Consider the following 6,000-nt stretch of genomic DNA (forward strand, 5'->3'; position numbering starts at 1 on the left):
GTTATAAATTATTTTACTTTATTGTGTTGATTTAAGACCATTTCCTTTGTTCTCTTTTCCTAGTAAATTGGTTTGGAAAATTATCTGTGATAAATATCATGTCCTAAATCTAAAGAAAGAGGTGTAATATTTTTAATAGTGTAACATGAAATTGTTCCCAAACATCTAACCGAATGTTGAACAAACACTAAAGCAAATAGCTATGGTGTGCTTACAAAGTACCAGGGGCTTTAAGTATATCCTTGTTTATCTGACCCACAACAATGCTATGAATCATTTTATAGAGAAGAAAATTGAGCTATAGAAGAGACAAATAACCTAACTTCAAGAGCCAGATAAGTAACCTGTCTTTTAAGAGTCAGAACTGGAATGCCAACCCGGGCAGCAGGACACCAATGTTCTAGTTCTTAACCACTCTGCTATTCTGTTTCCTGCTACTAAAATAACCACAAAAATGACAACAAAACATGGGCTTCAAGAGGTGTCAAATTGTCAGCCTGTCTGTGTGTATTGCTTGGTCTGGTTCTACAAGGCAGAAATGCCCCAGCAGAATCTTGGTGCAGTGACACCATCTGGAACGATGTTAATATTCTTCAGGCGAAGTGTGCAGGATGGAGAGACTCAAGCAGAGGCCAGTGGTGGTCTCAAGTGGACCCATAGCCACTCCCAAAGAGGGTGTCCTGAAGAATGCTGTGTCAGGGTGAGGAAGGGTGAGGCCCTTTTCTGGGACAAGAAAAGTACCTTTCTCATTAGGAAGTGCCTTTCTCATCTAGGAGGCAGGGCCAGAGATCTGGGTAGGAGGGCTCTAGAGGGCCCCCCATGAGTGTCACTAACATGAAGAGGATGTCACTCCGGTATGTCTCTTAGCAATGGTAAATGTGACCTGCAACTCCAAACTTTTACTTTCTAATATCGTTCAGGCAGTAGCAAAGTCTTCTCCCTTGGTCCCCAGTGGGACCTTGATGACGTTAATGAGAGGTAGCTGGGTTCTGATGTGAGGAAGGCTTGTGAGCCATGTAGACACAAGTATCAGGGAAGGATACTGATTTGAAGCACAGGGCCTATGTCGGTGGTGGCAGAAGCACTTAGACAGAGGAAAATAAAAACAAAACACAAAACAAAACCCGACTGAACTTATGCAAACATTCATTTCAGCATAAATGTTATAAATTCTTTTTGGGTGTGTGTGTGTGTGTGTGTGTGTGTATGTGGGGGTGGTTACCAGGGATTGAACTCAGGGACACTCAACCACTGAGCTACATCCCCAGCCCTGTTTTGTATTTTGTTTAGAGATTCTTACCAAATATTTTTCCAGGAGTGCTAAGCACCCATTTTCTTGGTGCTTTCTAAATTTCCATTCCTGGTACCAGAGGCACTCAGGAATCAGCACAATATTCACTATGATTGCATCTAGTGGCTGAGGAACATTTGCAATCCTAAACAACTGATGTCACTCTTACGTTTGCGTACATGTACATCTAAATACAATTTGTGTGGCAAAGCACCCATTCTTTACATTAGTGGGTGACCAGATAGGCTCTGGATGCTAGGGTTGAAATGCTTTGTTGCAATTTAAACACAAAGGATGCTTTATTTTTGTGAAAATGTTAAATGTGGTCAGATTGATTTTCAGAAAATTAATGTCTCTATTACTTAAAGTTTATACTCACTATCATTCACATTCCTCTTTTAATTTGAATGGATAATTTTGAATATTAAAAATAGTGTTAAAGTTAATAGAGATGTGAAAATGATTTTATTTTTTTCATTTTTGATGAAATATATTCAAAGTATGTAAATTTGGAATAGAATTACATTTCATGTTAACCTTTTTTATTGTTGAGGGTAGATACAAGTTGAGATTGTAAAATAGGAAAGTGAACCTCAGAAGCTGAAAAGAAACAGAAACTCATCCGTGAGAGAAATAATAAAACTGGAGAATAACAGAAGTGAGTAGGCTTCTTTTGGACCATCCCACAAAAAAGTTTTATTCAGGACTTTGCAAATTATTTACTCAATGAAGATTTAATTAATGATCAAAGCAATGAGAGTGTAAAAGGGAATGATTTCTATCAAATTCACAACTCAGAAACCACAGAGGCAACTGGTGCCTGCCTGGGAGACAAGAAAATTCCATTCCTGAAATTACCCAATGGGAGAAGAAAGCGAAAGGAAAACCTGGGGTCTTTGCTGTGCTTGTTGGAGATGGATTCTGGAACATGGCTCTGTTTGTCTTTCTTGCAGCAGGACAGTGTTTCCTTAAAACACAGTCTCGTCCAAATAAATGATTGCAATTCTTGGATAAACGTGGCAAAACGTTTAATATTTCATTTTACACCAGAATGCCTTCAGTTGGAGAAAGATATTGTAGAAAGCTGTTTTTTTAAGTTCAAAGGTAAAAGTTTTTGTAAATTCTGTATTAATTGTCACCCATTTTGAAGACCAGCTTTAACTGGAGCAGGTATTTATGACCAGAAGGGAAATTCACTTGTTCACAGAAAAGCACACAAAATTGTTTGACAGGAAAAAAGGTGAAGGGTGAATAAGCAGGAAACAGCTAATAGGATTCATCAACTGCAAATGAACACTAATTAAAAAAAAATTGGCATTTTTTTTTTTTTTTTGGTACTAGGGATTGAACACAAGGGTGTGAAACAACTAAGCAACATCCCCAGCCTGTTTTTTTTTTAACATTTATTTTTTAGATGTAACTGGACACAATACCTTTATTTCACTTATTTTCTTTTATGTGATGCTGAGGATCGAACCCAGGTTCTTGCACGTGCGAGGCGAGTACTCTACCGCTGAGCCACAATCCACTGGGATTACAGGCATGGCCACTGCACCCTGCAGAATACTGGCATAATATTCTTAAAATAAAAATGCTACTTCGCCAAACAGAATGATGCTTTTCAGTAGTAATAGGCTCTTTATAGAAAAACAATGAATAGCTTCCTGAGTTTTGAATAAATGATTTAAGAATTTGCTGCTAAAATGATCAATCCTGAAAGAGATTAAAATGTGATTTTTATAGAGGATGGAGAACTAAAAAGAGATTATTAAATCCATGGATAATAAAATCACAAAATATATTACATTTAATACAGTAATAACTCCTCGGTTCAACTAGATTGTAGCAGAATCAAATGATGTAGAATAATTTACCTTTATAATATCCAATGCTAAACTACTAGAAGAAGAAAATAGGAATTTGGAATTAATAAATATTTTATTGGTTTTATACCTGTCTTGAAAATACAGCTTTTGTTTCAACTTAAGCTATGGTTTTAAAATTTGCCATTTTGATTTAAAGGATTGTTGAGGTGAGTTCATAATAATGAGGCTCATGATTGTTAAAGAGATATATGATCCAGAACTTTGGCTGGAAATAGGCCTTCTTTGAACTGTTGTTTGAATGTTAACCAGGAAGTGCAGAGCTTCAGCTGTTCGGATAGCAATGGCATTCCTTGCAAAAGTTCAGAGATGATCATTGTTCCCCCATATCTCTCTAAAGGCGGAGCTTCTTGATGAAACACATTCCACATCTGACCTCCGGAACACTCTGGGTACAAACAAGGGGAATTCCAATGAAAATACCGTTAAAGCAATTAAATTTAATTAGACAAGATATGCAAGACATTAGCAAAGAAAAACAATAGAAGATCGTCAAATAAAGAGCAAATCTTGGGCTTTGGCAGAAAATGAAATTAATTTTGCATTTTGAACTGTTTCTAAAACTAATATGAATTAAGTTTTACAAAAATAAAAGCCAAGACAGTGAAGTGCTTTGTTTGGCTTGTTAAGAGATTCTAAAAATATTTCTAAAAATGTCAAGAAAAATTGTTAGTCCAAGCAGGAAAAAGCTACGTGGTAAATATGCCGCAAAAGTTAAATTCTAGTATAATACATGGAAAATTGAACAAGGAAACAAGGACATTTGCATTAAAGGAGAAGGTTTATATTTGTACCTTCTGGAAACTGGTTTCCATAGACCATCTGCTGGCTATTTTAGATTAAGGAGTCATCTATATTGAAAAGAAATAAACAAACATGAACATATTGCTCTATTTGGTTTTCTTTACTGTAACCCCAGTCAGAGAAACCTAAAAGAAGAATTTATGTATCCATCTAGATATTGTGTTGAGAAGCTAACATTTTCTATTCAAGTGATAGTAACCTTTACAATAAAATTAAAATGTGTTTTAGTGAAAACATGAATTTATCATTATATGTCCCCATTACAGTGTTCAAGGTTTGTAAAATTATGTCATTTCCAATCTAATTATTACTTTAAGGGTTTTATTGATAATTCCAATGCCTATTGGCTTAGCAGAGTCTTTCTGTAAACTGAAATTACTGAATCTGGCTTGACTGAAAAATTTTGATTATAGCAACATAATGAGTGATTTTCTAAAATAAGGGACAATAAATATAAATTTTATAGAACAAATTTATAATAATGCATTAATGATGGTATGCCTTTATTGTACTATCCACCTAAGACATGCAAACAGACCCGTGTCATTAATCAGTGGTCTTATTTTACCAACGTTTAGTCATTAAAAAAAACTCACAATGCTTTGCACATATTTTCCATCTTGATGTTACAAAAATTAGATTTGTCAAGTAAGGAGGAAAGGACAAACTATATTTGACAGTTTAAACTTAATTTATAACTTTTAAATATTTAGACATATGGTATCTTGGGTGGGCTTGAATGCTGGGCTGACTTCCAGGTGGATGGGCATATAGCTTGGAGGAAAAGGTTTGGAGCTCACACCTGGAGGGAAGATTAGGGAATGAATTTGAGGTTGAACTGAGAATTCTTCCCTGTGTAAAGGCAGAGCAAACCCAAAGCTCTTTTCTGCTAAGGTGGCTGCTCTCAGCCTTGGTGGCCCATTAGAAACACTCAGGGGGCTGGTAGTTTTCAGAATGCTGATGCAGGCCCTACTCTCTAGAGCTTTTGATTTAGTGGTCTAGTCTGAGGCTTGGACATTAGCATTTCCAAAAAGCTCTCCAGGTGATTCTAAATGAGCAGCCAGCATGAGAATAGCTGTCAGTAGCTGAGCTTGCAAATGACATCCTGACTGGGTGGAAAGCTCTGCAGCCAGGTCACACTATGGCCAGATTTTGGTTGCGTTATGTCAGGCCTGGGTGAAGGGAAGCTTGGCAGGATTGAAACAAGAGGTTGCCATTAATAGAGAAACAACAAAAGGGCCTCAGGTTCATTAGTTCAACTGACATTTAATGCACTTTTACAATGTTTCCGGAATTGAGGATACAGAAAGGAATAAAACACTAATTCCAAAAATGGGGAACAGATGTATAAACAAAATCAAGAAAGTATTACACATATTATGGTCAAAGTGTCTACAGGGTACAGCGGAGCATGATTCCACGGGGGAAGGAAGGATAAATGGGGACCTAGGTTGCATTGTGAAAGATGGGGTGTTCAGGAGGCTTTGGGGTTGAGGACCAGGAGGTTAGAGGAAGACTTCTTGAACTGGACAGGTAGATCCCAAGGGCAGGGAACACCTTGGGAACAGACATAGTACGGGTAGTCAGGAATGTGGGAGGCTGTGCTAGGACCATCAGTTTCTGATCCCTAACCTCTTTTTTTTTGGTACAAGGGATTGAACTCAGGACACTCTACCACTGAGCCACATCCCCAGCCCTATTTTATATTTTCATTTAGAGACAGGGTCTCACTGAATTGCTTAGTGCCTTGTTGTTGCTGAGGTTGGCTTTAAACTCGTGATCCTCCTGCCTCAGCCTTCTGAGCTGGGATTACAGGCGTGTGTCACTGCGTTCAGCCTGAACCTTTTTTTAACAGGCCCCAGAGCAGTATCTTAGAGATGTTTGAACTGGGTTCATTGGAGGACTTTCCAGAAGATTTGGTGACGTGGAAGCAGTCTGTTTCTAGAATGTTAACTTTTTAAAAAAAAAAAATGTTTAATTTTTGGTTGAAGTTGGACACAATACCTTTATTTTATTTACTTT

This window comes from Marmota marmota, unplaced genomic scaffold (assembly GCF_001458135.2).
Source record: "Marmota marmota marmota unplaced genomic scaffold, marMar, whole genome shotgun sequence".
Lineage (NCBI taxonomy): Eukaryota > Metazoa > Chordata > Mammalia > Rodentia > Sciuridae > Marmota > Marmota marmota.